This window comes from Pelophylax lessonae (genome assembly GCF_965119305.1).
Source record: "Pelophylax lessonae genome assembly, chromosome: 6".
Taxonomy (NCBI): domain Eukaryota; kingdom Metazoa; phylum Chordata; class Amphibia; order Anura; family Ranidae; genus Pelophylax; species Pelophylax lessonae.
In genome coordinates, this window is record NC_138773.1 from 119,155,873 (window position 1) to 119,176,462 (window position 20,590).

The following is a 20,590-nucleotide window of genomic DNA, read 5'->3' on the forward strand; positions in this document are numbered from 1 at the left end:
CCGCAAGCAGTACCACTCCTGGAAAAATAAAACAAAGGATAAGACATTTCATTATGAAAATCACATCTTAATGCCTGTTTGCTTCATTCTGAACTTCATTTAATTTCGACATCACGAGTGAAATAACACATTTTCTGCCAACTTACACAAACCAGAAATCATTAATGCAAACATTTGAATACACACCTGTGACGCCAGACAGCCCATCACCACAGGCTTCTCATGGTACATGCCATGATTCCAAGATGTTCACGTTCTGGAAAATTAGAACACCATAAGATACCAAGCAGCCGTTCATGTTATCAATAACTACAAAGGTGGCATAGACACAACTAAACACCTGCCAGCTCTTCTCAGCCCTTTCCACTATTCACAATACCAACATGTTTATGATTAGAGGTGCATGTTTTTGCTCAAGTAACACAATTTTACCAATGTTGACTACACTTTATCTACAATGGCAAGTGTCATTGGCAGATTATAATTACCCTCTGTCTCCCTGTGAGTGGCACCTCTGCTAACTAGCAAATTAATACACATGCCCTATCTTGACCGGTTACAGTACTTACATGTAAAGTGGCTAGCAACCAGGGTATTCGGGGTGGCAAAACCTGCAGCGGTGCTCCGCCGCCTGGGGGCCGCCGGCTGACGGACCTCTGGCTCCCTCTCCTCCGTCAGCTCCCAAGATTCATCCCGAGCAACACACATGTTGTGCAACACGCAGCACGCCAGGATGATCTTGGAAGCCTTTGTAGGAGAGTACAGGAGTTCACCCCCAGGCCGGGCCAAGCAGAGAAACCGGGATTTGAGAAGACCTATGGTCAACTCGATGATACTCCGGCTTCTCCGCAAGGCCCTGTTGTAATTCATTTCTGCTCGGCCCTGGAGGTACCTGATTGGCAGAGATGTATAGTAACGAAGTAGAACTACTTAAGTATTGTACTTAAGTACCGAAATGCGATATCTGTACTTTCCTAGAGTAGAATTTTTTTCTCCTACTTCTACTTTTACTTCACTACATTTTTTCGATGATTTCGATACTTCTACTCAAGTATTTTTTTTTTGTGCTGCATAGTTACTCGTTACTTTTAAAAAAATTACCACTGCCAGAACAGTAGATGGCAGGTTGCATAAAGCTCAAAAAAATGTGTATAATGTCATTTGTAAATCAGCGCATACGAAAATAAAGGCTGTGTATAATAAAAGCTGCTATACCAAATCTTTCCAATAAAAAGAAAATATTAAACAAACAAATAAATGGTGCTACAGCGCTTAAAGTGCATCAAGAAACTACTAACAAACACAGGTTAATCATTTGAATAAATCATTTGAAATAATAAAAACAATATGATGTTCAAACTTTTGACTTATTTCTTTAATAACTACATAACACAGTACTTGTACTTCTACTTTCAGTACTTGAGTAGAATTTTTTTTTCAAAACTACTGGTACTTTTTACTTTTAGTACTTAAGTAGCAAATTTTTTGAAAAAACTACTTGCAATACTTAAGTAAAAAAAATGTTGAATACTTTAGTACTTCTACTTAAGTAACTTTTTCTGCGAGCACTTCCACTTCTACTCAAGTAATTTTTTGATCGAGCACTTGTACTTTTACTCAAGTAGAAATTTTGAGTACTTTATACAAGTCTGCTGATTGGAGCCATCAGCCACGTCAGCTGCGGGTAACCAGCATCCCCTGAAAAAAATTAAAAATATACATTAGTTCTTCATATCATGTGACTTTAGATGACTCCTCAAAATGGGAGACAATTATGCATTTTATTAAACAACCTGCTCGTCTGTTTGCAAAAACTCATATGAAACATCTCAACTCTGTCTAACTGCCTAAATCACTAATACAAATGGGAAAAAGGACACACAAAGTGGTGTGTTTCTCTTGCAAGTTCCAACTTGGCCCCTATTTTGTTCCTATTACATTAGCCTAGGTCTTACTTCTGGAATATACCTGCAACTAGAGTGAGGAAACCAATATTGACTCACTTATGCAAAGTACTTTGGGGATATGGCAATACCATTGGAATCATTTGTAGGTTTTGTTTGGGTGGCTAGAGGACACCATTTACACATTGGTTAACCACCTTCATTTGACTCAAAGACAACTTTGGAAATCTTTCTTTTGTGAGCTGCTAAGCTGCTGATCTGGTTGTGTGTGAACAGCCTGCCAACTCCTAACACATCCATTTTAGGTAGGCTTTGCTTAAATCAGGGTGTACACCGATGTAGCTTATTCCTATGTCTATGTAATCTTACAGTTTATGTTGTTAAGACAAAATACTTTACCAATAAGCCACCCTTGGGGCATTTGGCCACTTTCAAACGCCTCGTACAGAGTACTGGTTCGTAACATACTGGAATCATGGCACGACCCTGGGTGACCAGTGTTGACACTCATGATGCGCTGTTTGGTGTCACAAACTAATTGGACGTTCAGGGAGTGGTACTGCTTGCGGTTGCGGTACTCCACTTTGTGGCTCCTTGGTGGCCTAATGGCTATGTGGGTGCCATCGATTGCCCCTAGTATTTGCGGCATGTGTGCCCGCAGGTAGAAACCCAACTTGACTTCATTCCACTCATTTTCGTTCTGTGGCCAGTGGATAAAATTGGGCACTATATCGACTATGGCATTAATGACCAACATGAACACCCTTGAAACTGTGGGCTGGCTAATGCCCATGATACTTCCCGAAGTGGCTTGGAAGCTGCCACGCCCTAAAATATACAAAGTGGCCAGCAATCTGGCCATGCCGGGCACTGCATGGCCGCGCTGTGTATCCGGTTCAATTTTGTCTGCTATGAGCTGGTAGAGGTGGAGAATAGTTCCTCGCTCGAGCCGGAACTTCCTCCTGACATCAGAATCCCGCAGCTTGTCCAAATAGATCCTTGGAGCAAAAATGCGTGGCTGGCGAGGTTAGAGCACACGGACTGGAGGTGCTGCTGGAGGTGCTGCTGCTGCTGCTGCTGCTTCCCCACCTTCTGCTGCCTCCTGTGCTAGGGCCTCCTCAAACAAGGCACCGATGAATGCCAACATTGCACCATCTAATGCGTCTGGGATATCGTCCTCCATTTTGAACGCGCAAATTCGCGAATGCGCAGATATATATATAGAAACGGCCGCTAATTATCACACCTGTGAGCCAGCTATAAAAGGAGCACATGGCCAATATGGCTGCTGGATGTTTTCTTATGTGTTTTTTTCTATTTCTTTGCAGCCTCTTCTGCTCTTTCACCACTACCACCACCACCACTGTGTTTGTGCCATTAGGTAAGTGTTTGGAGGGCCTCGTGTGATTTGTGCCCATATGCGTTTTCTTATGTGTTTTTTTCTATTTCTTTGCAGCCTCTTCTGCTCTTTCACCACTACCACCACCACCACCACCACCACCAAGTCTGTTTGTGCCATTAGGTAAGTGTTTGGAGAGCCTCGTGTGATTTGTGCCCATATGCGTTTTCTTATGTGTTTTTTTCTATTTCTTTGCAGCCTCTTCTGCTCTTTCACCACTACCACCACCACCACCACCACCACCACCAAGTCTGTTTGTGCCATTAGGTAAGTGTTTGGAGGGCCTCGTGTGATTTGTGCCCATATGCGTTTTCTTATGTGTTTTTTTCTATTTCTTTGCAGCCTCTTCTGCTCTTTCACCACTACCACCACCACCACTGTGTTTGTGCCATTAGGTAAGTGTTTGGAGGGCCTCGTGCGATTTGTGCCCATATGCGTTTTCTTATGTGTTTTTTTCTATTTCTTTGCAGCCTCTTCTGCTCTTTCACCACTACCACCACCACCAAGTCTGTTTGTGCCATTAGGTAAGTGTTTAGAGGGCCTCGTGTGATTTGTGCCCATATGCGTTTTCTTATGTGTTTTTTTCTATTTCTTTGCAGCCTCTTCTGCTCTTTCACCACTACCACCACCACCACCAAGTCTGTTTGTGCCATTAGGTAAGTGTTTGGAGGGCCTCGTGTGATTTGTGCCCATATGCGTTTTCTTATGTGTTTTTTTCTATTTCTTTGCAGCCTCTTCTGCTCTTTCACCACTACCACCACGACCAAGTCTGTTTGTGCCATTAGGTAAGTGTTTGGAGGGCCTCGTGTGATTTGTGCCCATATGCGTTTTCTTATGTGTTTTTTTCTATTTCTTTGCAGCCTCTTCTGCTCTTTCACCACTACCACCACCACCACCACCACCACCACCAAGTCTGTTTGTGCCATTAGGTAAGTGTGTTCTGTAACTGTTCACTAATTATACTGTATATGAAGAGCAATCTGCAAATCATGTTTTTTTCTGTTTTCTCTTTTGTCATTTCAGATTTAGGCGTTTGGGGCTATTTGCTGCTGCTGGACAGCCAGATTCTCTGCCCACCTCGTGCTCCCATGGCCCCACCCACTGGAAGGCTGAGGAGAAGGGACAGGGGGGGCAGGGTGGCCAGGGTGGCCATGGGGGGCAGGGTGGCCAGGGTGGCCATGGGGGGCAGGGTGGCCAGGGTGGCCAGGGTGGCCAGGGTGGCCAGGGGGGGCAGGGTGGGCAGATCGTCTGGCTCTGGTGTGAGGGAGGCTCCAGCTGTATCCATGAGGGAGTCCACCATCCCCATCCCGGAGGAGGAAGCCGGGGGAGGTGGTAACACACCAAGTGGACAAGCTGGCTCTTCTGACAGTAGTCCTGGAGAGGGTCCGTCCACCCGAGTCAGCTTGTCCACATTATCCCGGCTTCCCTGTTTCTCCCACAATCAGTGCTGTGTCCTGGTCCAGGCCTATATGGCCAGATATCAGGCGATACATGGGACCAGGGCCGCGGTTAGCTCTGTAACAGAGAAGCACAGATTGTGGGATGAAATCTGGGATGCTGTAAATGCACTGGGTGAAGCACCTCGCCACCGTGACAGTGTGCAGAAGAAGGTCACCGACATCTGTGCGTCTGTTCGGAAGAAGCTAATTGCATGGGCTGCGGAGGGTCTTTATGACCGACAAGGTCGGCTGGATGAACGTGCACGAAGTTCTCTCTGGGATTATCAATTACCTTTCTTGCAGATCATAGGACCCGATACCATCTTTTCCAGAGAGGACTTAGATTCGGATGCTTTGCACCGAGGTAGGATATTATCATGGATGTCAATTGTGTGAGTTGTTTTGAAAAGATGAACTACTATCCTATGTGTGACATGAATAGAATTTGATACTTGCCCTTCCAATTGTCCTTTTTTTTTTTCCCCAACCTGCAATTTGTTCATCTGTAGCACGGATCTAAGCCCCTCCACAGCCCATGCAGCTTGGCGACCCAGACGGACTCACGGGTGTTGACATCAGTGCTGACCCTCCTCCTGGTAGGTCCCATATCATACTGTGCCAAACAATGTAGATGTATATTTTATTCTTTCCAAGATAGCTCATATTGCTATGTCCTTTACAGAAGATCCGCAGCAGGGAACACACCCAGTGCAGCAAGGCCTGGAGGTGTAACGCTCCTGCGTTTTATGTATGATGTGGATTTTCAGCTGCAGAAATATTCCACTTCAGTAGTCATGTAGAGAAACGCTGAGACACCAATCCCAACTCCCAATGACTCATCATGTGTGGATGATCTCAATTCAGCAAGTAAATACACACACTCAATAAGATGTTTCCTAGAGTGACTTATGTATATAGTAACACAGTGATGATAGGCTGAAGAGACAGGTTGGGTAGAGATGGTAGATGACAGACACTTGAAAGGAAATGTTCTTGAAAGTAAGATAGTAGCAGATGGGATGCAGATAGGTTTAGCAATCATGTATGGTAGCAGATGACAGAGTAGCAGGTGGACATACAAGAGAGATCAACCCAGTGCAAGAACAGGTGGTAGTAGGCTCAAGAGCTAGCAATCTTAGATAATGCAGATGTAGTAATAGTCCTTAGTATGCAGAGCTAGATAGTGTAAGCTTTAGTATGAAGGTTATAGAGGTTTCCCCTGTGGGGTACTTATCACTAATAGCAATGTAGCAGAGGAGAGGTTTGGCAAGAGCGGATGATCCGGTAGCGGGATACAGGGATCAGCGCAGCGTGGTTCCGACAGCGAGGTATGCTTGCAAGCATGAGAGCTTCAAGACAGGTTAGCATCAAGGCACAAAGCAGTTTGAACGAACACATGTGAGTGAGAGCCGGCGATCTAAATAGACATCCAGTCCGGCGCTCAGTGATGACAGCATCAGTCTTAAAGGTGTATGCGCACCTTACCAAAAGAGAATGGTGGGGCCCATACACTTATGAAAGAGTAATTAGGGTACCCAAAGGTACCAGAACATTACAGTACCCCCCCCTTAAGGCCGGCTCCTGAAGGCCTCTGGAGCTGGTTTGTCTGGGTACTTTGCATGCAAATTGCGGATTAATCTAGAGGCATGTATGTCAGAGGTGTTTAGCCAGGTGTCGTCTTGGGGCCCATAGTTCTTCCATCGAACCAAGTACTGAAGTCTTCCTCTGTGGATACGAGAATCCAGAATCTCTTTTATCTCATATTCTTCTCCACCTTCAACTTGTACAGGAGGAGGGGGTGGGATAGTAGGCCTTATTCCTTGGTCAGGAACATGGGGCTTCAGTAGCGACACATGGAAAATGGGATGTATTTTGAGGTCTATTGGCAATGTAAGCTGTACTGCAGCTTTTCCAATAAGTTTCTTGATTGGGAAAGGTCCCAAGAACAGAGGTCCAAGCTTTTTGCTAGGGATTTTCAGTCTTAAATTTTTTGTTGAGAGCCAAACGAGGTCCCCGATAGCGTACTGAGGAGAAGGTCTTCTGCGAAGATCATAGTACTTCTTTTGTTGACTATGAGCGTGTGCAATGGTAGTATTAAGCAAACCCAGAGAGTCCTTTATTTGGGTAAGATAGTCTGAGGCTACTGGGTTATTTGAAGGAAGGATGCGTGGTGGAAGAATAGAGGGATGAAACCCATAGTTCAAGTAGAACGGACTCTGCTTGGTCGTACTGTGGGTTGCGTTGTTGTAGGCAAATTCTGCCAGAGGGAGAAGATCCACCCAATCATCCTGTTGGTAAGAAGTGTAACAACGTAAATATTGCTCGATGCATTGGTTGACTCTTTCAGTCTGTCCGTTGGTCTGCGGATGGTAAGGAGAAGTGAGCTTCCGCTCGATCCGTAGTATGTGACATAGTTCTTGCCAGAACTTGGAAATAAATTGTGATCCACGGTCAGACAGAAGAGTTTTTGGGATACCATGTAACTTAAAGACATGTTTCATCAGGAGTTCTGCCGTTTGTTTGGACGAAGGTAGTCTGCGAATAACAATGAAATGTGTCATTTTTGTCAGATGGTCCACTGACACTAAGATGGTATTAAATCCTTTGGAAGGAGGCAATTCCACTATAAAGTCCAAGGACACAACTTCCCATGGAGTTTGGGGTATTGGTAGACTGCATAGTAGACCGGATGGTCTCGTAGTGTCAATTTTGGACCTGGCACAGACATTGCATGAAGAGACGAATTTTTGTATAGATGTTTTCATGTCAGGCCACCAGAATTGCCTGGTAATCAGATTAAGAGTCTTTGTCATACACATATGTCCTGCCATAGGCACATCATGCGATAATTCCAAGATCTTGGTGCGTATGGTAGGTGGTATGTAAAGTTTGTCGTTGTAGTAGAGGAAGCCTTCTGCATCAGTATTTAGTTGTGGTGGGGGTGAATCCAAACTTATCCCATGCAAAACCTCTTCCTTCAAGGAACGGACAACTCCAATAATGCGTTTGTGAGGTATTATAGGAACGGAAGGGATTTCGAAGTAGTTTTCTTCAGTTAGTCGTGATAGTGCATCCGCCTTTTTGTTCTTATCTGCAGGTGTGTAGGTCACTAGGAAGTTAAACCTTAGAAAGAATAGTGACCATCGTACCTGTCGGTGAGAGAGAGTTTTGTTAGTCTGAAGATATTGGAGATTTTTATGGTCCGTGTATATAAGTATTGGTAATTGGGTGCCTTCGAGTAGATGTCGCCAATTCTCCAGAGCCAATTTTATAGCAAGCAGTTCCTTTTCACCCACGGGGTAATTTATCTCTGGACTGCTTAGGGATTTAGAAAAAAAGGCGACTGGATGAAGTGGTGAAGTGTGAGTTGGTCGTTGGGAGAGTATTGCTCCTACTGCCATGTTTGACGCATCTACTTCCAGAATGTATTGGAGGGATGGGTCTGGATGGCGTAATATGGGAGCAGAAGTAAACCTTGTCTTTAACAGGTGAAAAGCTTTATTTGCTTCATCTGACCATTTGAATGGTTTTTTAATGCTAGTGAGCTGTGTGAGGGGTCTCACAATGGCAGAGAAGTTTCTGATGAACTTCCTGTAGAAATTCGAAAATCCAAGGAATCGCTGTAGCGCCTTGCGTGTGGTTTGTTGTAGGCCAATCCTGAATGCAGGATATCTTACTCATGTCCATCTCGATTCCTGTTTTGGATATGATGTAGCCTAGAAACAGTACCTCTTCTTTATGAAACAAGCATTTTTTTCAGTTTCACATAAAGGTTGTGTGCAAGCAATCTCGATAATACTAGTCTTACATGTCTTATGTGTTCAGACAGGGATCGTGAATATATAAGTATATCGTCCAGATATACCACAACACAGACATCTAGTAAGTCTCTGAAAATATCGTTTATAAATCGTTGAAAAACTGCAGGGGCGTTGCATAGCCCGAATGGCATTACAAGATATTCGAACAATCCGTATCTGGTTCTGAATGCAGTCTTCCACTCGTGTCCATCACGGATTCGAATGAGATTGTATGCTCCTTTCAGGTCCAATTTTGAAAAATAGGTAGCTCCACGCACCTGCTCAATGAGCTCAGGGATAAGCGGTAGAGGATAGCGATCTTTTATTGTAATAGCATTCAATTGCCTATAGTCGATGATAGGCCTGAGACTTGAGTCCTTATTGCGGACAAAAAAGAGTCCTGCTGCTGTGGAAGAAGTGGAAGGTCTAATAAAACCTTTCTTCAAATTCTCATCCAAATAGTCTTTGAGATGGGAAAGTTCATCCTGTGAAAGAGGATAAACATGACCGAACGGCAATTTGCTATTTGGGAGTAGATCAATGCTACAATCATAGTCTCGATGGGGAGGTAGTGTTTGAGCATTTTTCTCAAGAAAAACCTCAGAGAGATCCTGATAACATAGTGGTGCAATCTCATCTGTCACCACAGACAGGATCTTCCCGAAAGACTGGAGGTTACACGTACCCTCGCAATAGCAAGAGAGGAAGGCCAGGGTCCGTTCCTTCCAATCTATGGTTGGTTGATGTGTGTGCAACCAGGGAAGTCCCAACACAATGGGAAAGTGGGGTGAAGGTATTAGATCGAAGGTAGTGGTCTCCATATGAGACCCGTTAGTAGTGACTAGGAGTGCCTGTGTCTGATCAGTGATCGGACCAGAGGATAAAGGAACACCGTTAATAAGACTCACTGAGACAGGTTTAAGTTTAGAAATAATAGGAACTTTATTTAAAGCAGCAAAACGTATGTCAATATAATTTCCACAAGATCCTGTGTCAATCATGGCCTTAGTAGTAATCCTGTTCTGGTCCCACTGTAATGTTAAGCAAACAGAAAGGTAAGGGTTAGTGATTGAAGTTGTCAATCCCCCTAGGAGGACATGTGAACACTCACCCTTCTTTTTGTAGACTAGGGGACAGACGTTTATCTTGTGATCCGGGGATGCACAGTACAAGCAGAGATTACCAGATCGTCTTTTGGCTCTTTCCATAATTGATAGAGGTGGGCGTATGGTTCCTACCTCCATAGGAACGGGGTCAACGGCCGAAATCCGACAAGAACTGGATAATGGCATTCCCATTTTCTCAGCCTTTCTTTCTCGTAGTCTTCTATCTGTGGTGATACTGAGTTGTATCAATGCATCCAGGGTTTTTGGCAGATCCGCTCGGGCGAGCTCGTCTTTAACGGCCTCTGATAGGCCAAACCTAAATTGGGTTTTCAGAGATGCATCATTCCATTCTGAATCAAGGGTCCATCTCTTGAATTCTGCGACAAAGTCTTCTACAGGTCTCCTACCTTGTTTCAAGGATCTTAATTGAAGATCGGCAGTACTCTGCCTATTGGGATCATCATATAGGCTAGTGAGTTCTGCTAGGAACAAGGCATAGGAATTGAGAAGCTGGTCGCTTTTCTCAAAAAGAGAGTCTGCCCAGGCCCGAGGATCGCCTGTTAGGTAAGAAATAATAGTACAAACCTTAATGTGATCAGTAAGGTAGGTACGGGGTTTTAGCAAGAAAAGTAACTCACATCCGTTTTTAAATTCGCTAAATTTTTTGCGATCGCCTGTAAATACCAAAGGAGGATTTATTTTGGGTTCAGGGGACTGAACAGTGGTAAGTTGTGTCAGTCTAATTACCTGCTGCGACAGAGCCTGATTGTATTCTTTTAATTCAGCAAGTGCGTGTATTAACGCAGTTACTTGCTGTTTAATTGTGTCATCTGAGTGGTTATTTCTGCTGAATCCATTTGTGGTTCGTTCAATCTGTAACGCTCCTGCGTTTTATGTATGATGTGGATTTTCAGCTGCAGAAATATTCCACTTCAGTAGTCATGTAGAGAAACGCTGAGACACCAATCCCAACTCCCAATGACTCATCATGTGTGGATGATCTCAATTCAGCAAGTAAATACACACACTCAATAAGATGTTTCCTAGAGTGACTTATGTATATAGTAACACAGTGATGATAGGCTGAAGAGACAGGTTGGGTAGAGATGGTAGATGACAGACACTTGAAAGGAAATGTTCTTGAAAGTAAGATAGTAGCAGATGGGATGCAGATAGGTTTAGCAATCATGTATGGTAGCAGATGACAGAGTAGCAGGTGGACATACAAGAGAGATCAACCCAGTGCAAGAACAGGTGGTAGTAGGCTCAAGAGCTAGCAATCTTAGATAATGCAGATGTAGTAATAGTCCTTAGTATGCAGAGCTAGATAGTGTAAGCTTTAGTATGAAGGTTATAGAGGTTTCCCCTGTGGGGTACTTATCACTAATAGCAATGTAGCAGAGAAGAGGTTTGGCAAGAGCGAATGATCCGGTAGCGGGATACAGGGATCAGCCCAGCGTGGTTCCGACAGCGAGGTATGCTTGCAAGCATGAGAGCTTCAAGACAGGTTAGCATCAAGGCACAAAGCAGTTTGAACGAACACATGTGAGTGAGAGCCGGCGATCTAAATAGCCATCCAGTCCGGCGCTCAGTGATGACAGCATCAGTCTTAAAGGTGTATGCGCACCTTACCAAAAGAGAATGGTGGGGCGCATACACTTATGAAAGAGTAATTAGGGTACCCAAAGGTACCAGAACATTACAGGAGGAAGGTGTTGGTATGTCTAGCAAATTAATATTTTTTTTGGAATCTTATTAACCCCGTTAACACACATGTTTTTTCTTTTGAAAGAGTGTTGCCTTTTAGATGTTTACCCTGCAAAACACCATTGACAGCATTAATGGGTGCCGTCATTAGTATTCAGACCAAGCCTTCTTAACCTTTGGGAGGGTTTAGCAAGTGTCCTATAAGCCCAGGAAAGCACTTTTGAATGTTTGGCCTCAATGCTTCATTCCTGAAGCTAGGAGGGCAATCTGGCCATAATCATTACTGCCTAAGGTTATGTACTAAACATGTTTTTTTTTGTTTTTTTCAAAGAACATCAGGCCCCTCTTGACGTAGCAGCTGGAGTTGGATCAGGAGCTGGCGACGATTCTGCATCCAGTGCTGTGGTATGTGATATAAGGGAACAAGGTGCACATGTAACATTTCAATGGTAGTAATGATTTTGGGCTAGATGTGGCTTACATTGTGTGTGTTAAATTAGTGCTATGACATTATGACGATGCACCAGCACAACAAGAGTTCGATCTTGAACATCAGGGAATTATGTTATAATTTGGTGTGCCACTAATGTTCCAAAAACATCCAGGACCTTTAAAGTCCGGCCAGTCTTTGATTTTCCAGGTCCAAATTCATGTGTATCGTTTTGTTGGGTTGTCCTGTAGCCGATTGATGGCGAGATTTTAGACAACATACGTAGATGTAGAAAGTCATTGGTGTAGTAACAGATTTACCAAAAGCATAAACAACCTACCACACCAGGGTTAATTGGGAACACCTTCATGTCGAAACTTTTTTGCCTTTGTCATATTAGTCCTACCAATATAATATGTACCCATTATCAGAAGTGTTGCTAGCTTGGATAATATTACAATGAACAAGTACTTATTAGAAGCACATCAAACTTTTCTACGTTCTGCTTGGGGTGTTAAGTTGTCAAACTAATCTGAACTATTTAGTCATGATGTTTGATAATGATTTGGTCTATTTCTTCTGCTTTCAGGTAGCCTTCGATGCATAGGGATTGTCACCTACCCAACGTCGTCCATCTATGCTGGATGTAGCCGAGAGGCTGCTTGATGAGTATCGGATCCAAAATGAGTTAAGGAGGCGTACTCAGCAATCTACTGAGGTAGTACGTCTGCTCGGGCTCATACAGGAATCTGTAGCAACAATGGTACAGGTTCAACAGGATATGCGTAAACGCTTGGTAAGTTTAGCAGACCAGCATCAACGGGATTGGCAAAGTGTTGACACTCAGGTGCTGGCCACACGCCAATGCCTGTTTGGATCTGAAGATGCCCCATTGGCAGAGCCCTCCCAAACATCTCACTCACCTGCCACTGCAGGTTGTGGTAGTGGGAGGGTAATGCCAGTGTTGGCCACTTGTCAGGCAGCTGGGGATGGGACAATTCCTCCTGTAGCCACTCCTAGCACTTCACACTCCGTTCGGACTCCCACACCCCTCAATGAGCAATCCTCCTGCACAACCTCATTGCGCACTGGTTCCACAATGCCCCTTCCATTTGACTACACTCCCTATACACCTGTAGAACTTCACTCCTACCCAGGCCATCACCCTTTGTCAACAGCCCCACATGCCATTTCCCCCCGCACCGTGGACCACAACAACCAATCAACCACCACTCCCCACACATCTTCACAACCCTTGCACCACCAGCAGCATCAAATAGCCTCGGGGCAGCAGCTAACAAATTTACTGGTAATGGCACACTATCCCCAAATTCTTAGGCTGAGCACAGAGCAGATTGGACTATTGGCACAAGATCTTATGTCTGGGACATTTCCAAGGTTCACCACCCTGCATCAGCAGCAGCCTCATGCACAAGATCTGATCATAATGGGCCACTATACCACAACTCTAAGGCTGACCCAAGAGCAGATGGGACTATTGGCCCAACATTTGATGGCAGGAACCTTTCCAGTGTTCACCACACTGCATCAGTCACCACCACCACCACCACCACCAACTTAATTTGATCTTTTTTTATTTATTTGTGTTAGTTTTGTTAATGATTGTTACATTGGCCAATTTGTGGGGCCATTTTATGGTTTAATTTGAGGGTGGCACAATATGATTTATTATAGTGTTTTTTTTGGTGATGCAATTAAATGTTATGCAAAATGATTAGTTTGTGTTTGATCTTTGTTTTTTTAGGAGTGTTGGTGGCCAAGTAAGGGCCCTGGTTAATGTAGGCATTTACAGTAAACCCCCCTCCATTGCGGGGGTTACGTTCCGGACCCAGCCGCGAAAAGTGAAATTCCGCGAAATAGAAAAACCCTATTAAAATGCATTGTAGGCATGTTTTTTTACTGTCACTGTACGTGTAAAAGCATTTTAAGGTCTTTAACCACTTCCATACCGAGTCATGTAAAATGACGTCGGCAAAGTGGTTGTCTAGATCCGGGCTGCCGTCATATGACGTCGCCCGGATCTCCCCTCTACTGCGCGCCCCCGGCGGCACGCAGCGGCGCGATCGGGGATGAGGCTCGTCCCTCGGACATAGCCCATCCCTGATCAAGGTAAACAGCCAATAGAAATTGGCTGTTTACCACGTGATCGGCTGTGTCAATCACAGCCGATCACATGAGCGGGTCCAGCACGAGCCGCTCGTTCTCTCTGCAATGCAGAGCAGCGATTGGGGACGAGGCTCGTCCCTCGGACAGAGTCGATCCCCGATCTAGGTAAAGAGCCAATGAAATTGGCTCTTTACCACGTGACCGGCTGTGTCCAATCACAGCCGGTCACAAATGTCAACAGAGAACACGGTAACTAGCTGTCACCGTGTTCTCCTCCTCACACACTGATCCTGTGTGAGGAGGAGATTGTGGTAACAGCTAGTTACCAACTACAGTGCACCCTAAACACACTGATTGCCCCCCCCCCAATAAAGAGCACCTGTCACTAGCCTATCAAAGTACCCGAGTACCTGTCACCAGGCCATCAGGTACTCAGATGACAGGTACTTGGGTACTCTGATGGGCTGATGACAGGTACTCGGGTACTCTGATGACAGGTACTCAGGTACTCTGATGACGGATACTCTGATGACAGGTACTCGGGTACTCTGATGACGGGTACTCTGATGACGGGTACTCGGGTACTCTGACGGGTACTCGGGTACTCTGATGACGGGTACTCGGGTACTCTGATGACAGGTACTCGGGTATTCTGATGACAGGTACTCGGGTACTCTGATGACAGGTATTCGGGTACTCTGATGACGGGTACTCGGATACTCTGATGACGGGTACTCGGGTACTCTGATGACAGGTACTCGGGTACTCTGATGACGGGTACTCGGGTACTCTGATGACAGGTACTCGGGTACTCTGATGACAGGTACTCGGGTACTTTGAGTACCTGTCAATGGAGTACCCGTCATCAGAGTACCTGAGTACCTGTCACCTACCCATCAGAGTACCCGAGTACCTTCCACCTGCTCATCAGAGTACCTGACGCCTGAAGTACCCGAGTACTTGCCGCCTGCTCATCAGTACCCATCACTACTCATCAGTACTCATCAGTACTCATCAGTACCTATCACGTATCAGTACTGATCATCAGTACCCATCAGTACAGTATCACCTATCAGTATCAGTACTACTCATCAGTACCTATCACCTGCCTGTCACTTGCCCATCAGAGTACCCGAGTACCTGTCACCTGCCTATCGGAGTACCCGAGTACCTGCCACCTGCTCATCAGTACCAGAGTACCTGTCACCTGCCCAACAAAGTACCCGAGTACCTATCACCCTTCATACAGCCACCATGTCCAAGTCCAAAAAGGTTTATATACGTCCTCCATTTAAACCTAAATACCGGTGTTATGGCAGCAGATAGCTGCCATAACCCTGGTATTTTTTTAAACGGTGGACGGTTGGCTTTCCGATAAGGGTGGTCCCAGCGGCGGATTCCCGCCGCGTTCCGGTCCTTTTCCCCGCTTACCGGACCCGCCGGCAGCGGGGAAAACGATCCGGTCCCGGATCCTTACAGACAGGATGTCGAGTGAGGGCAAGCTTGCCCTCACTTGACTCTATGGTCTTGGAGGACCGGAGCTACGGAAAATGTTGTTGCCTAGCAACCGGTTTAAAGGTCCTTTTTTTTTTTTTCATTTTATATAATAATTTTTTTTTTTTTTTTCTATCTTTTAGTGTACTTGTGAGATCTGAGGACTTTTTGACCCCAGATCTCACAAAAAAGAGGTCCTGTCGTGCCTATTTCTATTACGAGGAATATTTACATTTCTTTTAATAGAAATAAAAATGATCAATTTTTTTTTTTTAAACGGTGTAAAAATAAAAAATAATAAATAAAATAAATAGTAAAAAAAAAAAAAAAAAAAATTAAAGCGCCCTGTCCCCGTTAGCTCGCGCGCAGAAGCGAACGCATACAGAAACCCCGCCCACATATGTAAACGGTGTTCAAACCACACATGTGAGGTATCGCCGCGATCGTTAGAGCAAGGGGAATAATTTGAGCCCTAGACCTCTTCTGTAACTCAAAGATGGCAACCTGTAGAAATTTTTAAATTTGTCGCCTATGGGGATTTTTAAGTACCAAAGTTTGTCGCCATTCCGTGAGCGTGCGCAATTTTGAAACATGACATGTTGGGTATCTATTTACTCGGCGTAACATTATCTTTCACATTATGGAAAAAAATTGGGCTAACTTTACTGGTTTCTTATTTTTTAATTAAAAAAAGTGAATTTTTTCCAAAAAAATTGCGTTTGGAAGACCGCTGCGCAAATACGGTGTGATAAAAAATATTGCAATAATCTTCATTTTATTCTCTAGGGTCTCTGCTAAAAAAAATATATAATGTTTGGGGGTTCTAAGCAGTTTTCTAGCAAAACAACTGATTTTAGCTTGTAAACACCAAATGTCAAAAATAGGCCTAGGCAAGTGGCTAGGATGCATGATGGTGCGCCTTGGATGTTGGGCCCCTCTATATGGCTAGGCTGTGAAAAAGTCTCACACATGTGGTATTGCCATACTCAGGAGGAGTGGCAGAATGTATTTTGGGGTGTCATTTTTGCTGTGTACATGCTATGTGTTAGGAATATCCTATAAATTGACAACTTTGTGTAAAAAAAAAAGTTTTCATTTTTTTCCCACATTTTCCAAAAACCTGTGGAAAAAAATGATATGTTCAAACGACCCATAATGCCTCATAGAATATACGTTGGAGTGTTTGCTTTCCAAAATGGGGTCATTTTGTGGACTTTTCCATTGTATTGGTGCTCTAGGGCCTTGAAAAGTGTGATAGGTAGTAAGAAAGTTTTATGTGTATTTATGCTCCTAGAACGCCTGAATGTGCTTCTTGGACGTGGAGTCTCTTTTTGTGGCCAGGCTGTGTAAAAGTCTCACACATGTGGTATCGCCATACTCGGAAGGAGTAGCAGAATGTATTTTTGGGTGTAATTTTTGCTGTGTACATGCTATGTGTTAGAAATAGCTTATAAATTGACAACTTTGTGGGAAAAAAAAGAAAAAAAAAATTTTCTTCATTTTCCCAAGAATTGTGGGAAAAAATTACAACTTCAAAAAACTCACCATGCCTCTTACTAAATACCTTGGACTGTCTACTTTACAAAAAGGGGTAATTTGGGGGGTATTTGTACTGTCCTGACATTTCAGGGCCTCAAGAAAGGAGATAGGCAGTCAGTACATCTGGTGTGATCAATTTTCAGTAATTGGTACCATAGCTTCTAGACTCAATAACTTTCACACAGACTAAATAATATACACGAATTTGGGTTAATTTTACCAGAGACATGTAGCAGTATACATTTTGGCCCAAATGTATGAAGAAAAATTAATTTTTTGCAAAATTTTATAATTGAAACTAAAAAAAAGTGTTTTTTTTTCAAAATTTTTGCTCTTTTTTTGCATATATCACGAAAAAAAAAAACCCCAGTTGTGATCAAATACCACCAAAAGAAAGCACTATTTGTGTGAAAAAAATGATAAAAATTTTGTTTGGTTACAGTGTAGCATGACTGAGCAATTGTCATTCAAAGTGTGAGAGTGCTGAAAGCTGAAAATTGGTCTGGGCAGGAAGGGTGTCTAACTGCTCTGTATGGAAGCGGTTAAACACACTTTTAAAACAATAGAAAATCATTTAAACACATAAAAGATACTAAGAGACAGAGCAAGAGCTATGGAAAACACAAAAATATTTCATTTTTAATGATTTATATAGTAAAATAACATTACAAAAAAACCCGCGAATTACCGGGACCGCAAAAACTGAACCGCGATGGAGCGGGGGATTACTGTATACACACGTGCTTCTCTATCTCCAAACATATGATTTCATTTAAATTTGGAAAACTCAATGTTCACATAATGACCCAAGAAAAGGTCTCCCTTCAAATGTAGCTTCAAAACAAGTCTCAAGGATAACATAAACCAAAGCCAACATGCTAACAATTACAGACCACACCACTCGACTAAACAAATACAATGCAAAAGACATTCGATGTGTACACCAAAAAGAAAACTTTGGTAATAAAAGATAAACTCTTTTTAATAACACATGTAGGTGTCTACCAACTGTAGCGTCAAAAAAATATATTATTAAAATATATAATATAATGAACAAAATTTCAAATGTAACATTTGTGTTGCAACGTGCAACATACAATTTTTTTATTTTTATTTTTATTAAAAAAATTTTTTTTTTTTTTCCAAAATTATGTTTTTTTAATTTTTTTTTCCCAAAAAAGGTTTTTTTTAGTAAACATTTTTTTATTTTTTTTCCCAAAAAAGGGTTTTTTTAGTAAACATTTTTTTATACTTTTTTTCCCAAAAAAGGGTTTTTTTAGTAAACATTTTTTTCTTTTTTTTTTCCCAAAAAAGGGTTTTTTTAGTAAACATTTTTTTTTTTTAATATTTTTTTTTTTTTTAACTAAACATTTTTTTATATTTTTGTTTAAAATATTTTTTGGTTTATTTTTTTTCTTTTTTTTGGTAAGAACGATTCAAAGGCGTGACATTACGCACAAATGGCTCCTTAGGGTCCGGATCCACCCCACACAGCTGCTCCAATAACATTATTCGTTCTCCGCACCACTTTAAATACGCCAGCATTACCTCGCTGGTGAGGTGGGTGTGCCCTGGGTAGAAAAAGACATGACAATTAGTTTTATGCAAAATGATCCTAACAAGGATTGTAATTAATGTGCCTCAACAAATATGCTTAGGAGTCTATTGGTTGGTTTTTATGAACACTCTGAAGCAAATATGCTAAATTGCTGTTGTAAACCTTGAACTCAAACTTTCAACTCTAATTGTTCAAAAGGTTACATAAGATGGCTTGGAATGTTAGTAGCAGTTCCACCAAAGCTAAGTAAAAGGCTTTTCTGCATGTAAACACAAGCAATCATTTTGAAGAATGTAAGGTGTTTTGGGTTCAATTGGTCAACACGATACATGTGCACACATTTATCTCTATCACCATTGGAATCTGTGGAGCGTTCTCTCTCCCTCTTACTGTCTATAGATTGAACCTGACACATAGTAGAGACTCACCCTTTGGAATTTTGAGGGACAGTTCTGGACGGAGCAGATGTGTCTGCTCCCCTGATCTCCTTTCCGCCATCCCAGCTGTGTTAAGAGAGAAGAAAAAGTTTCTCAACAAATGGACTCATGCTAACTGTAGGTTACGCAGTCATGAAAACGCTCTAACACCCACTCCTTACCCCTCCACACTTCCCTGAAAGTTTTATTTAGACATTGATACGGTGGTGATGCAGATTTGTACAGTGCAAGCGTCATTCTTCTAGCGTTAAGGATACGTACTCCCTGCTTTTGTGCTGATTGTGTTTCTCTGATGTTTTTTGTGCCTCAGCCCTGCCTGTTCTAAGTGTTGGAAACATATCATCAAGGTTAGACTTACCCTCTCTAGGTTTTTGGGGACGAGAGAAATAACAATCCTCCTTTTTACATGGCCCCTGTACACACCTCTAGGCACCTCCCTCCTGTTGGTTGACCCCACAGCAGGCAGCTTGCTATGGAGGCACATGAGATGAAGCCAAGCACCCTGTGCCTGTTCAGGCACTAGGCTGTGAGCCAGCCTTGCCCCCCTCCCTTCCGATGGTCTCAATGATTAGGAGTGACAGCATCAGGAGGCAATATTGGCATGCTGTAACCTCAGTTAAGGAGGAGGGGGAGTCTGTTCCAGACAAGTATTTGTGCAAAATTTTAGACAGTAAGAAAATGGTCCCAGTAAGTCTTAGGGGGAATATGCACACCTATCACTTGGAATACTAATGCATAGAATGCATTTACATAAAGAACCTGCTGCCTTTAGAACAACTTGAAGCCTGATCGGGGACATACACAGTTAGCATTTCTCCACTTACTAAGTAGACACATTACTGCAAAAGCACACAACTTACCATCATCACGTTTTTTTTGGCCCCCCGAACAGGATGGGCTTGCTGGCTCAGGAGAAACTGCACAAAAAGAACACAAATTGTGAACTGGAATGTGGTACATTACCGAGGAAGAGTATTTATGAAAGATTGATAAACACACATTTTCAGTGTTGACTAAATCAGGACAGGAGTAAATTACAATGTCCCCAAAAAATTTACAAGTACAAAGCACACCATTTCCAATGTAGAGAAACTAACACCAATTTAGAATAGGGTGGCTTGAGAAAACTTAAAAAAAATAACATGTCCTGTAATGCTCCCCAAAACCACCTTTCAAACATGAAGGTTAAGCAAGAGTGTTTCATGACCAACCTTCCTGTCACATATAGCAAAACTACACTTGCTTTGACTCCAACTTAGATTATCCTAGATACACATCATCCTAGCACACACAATACATGTGATAATCTAATTTTAGGTACTTACAGACTAGTTCAGGGGAGCCACTAACATCATCTGCCTCCACCCCTGGAGTGGGGGAGGATGGGGGAGACCCTTCATGGGGGGATGGTGTCGTATCTCCTAGAAACACAAAGACACGGATACAATCCTTGAACAAAAGCTATTTGATAAAGGCACACAGAAAGTAGTCGGGAAACATTGAAGGTAGTAGTTACAGTGGACTGGGTAAGCAGCGGCCCCTCTTCCCCAGTCCTCCACAACAAACATCCTCAATGTCAGCTGCTACATAACCCCAATGTCAAAATATATATATTACAGCCCTTATATTTCCTAGGACACATTGAACACA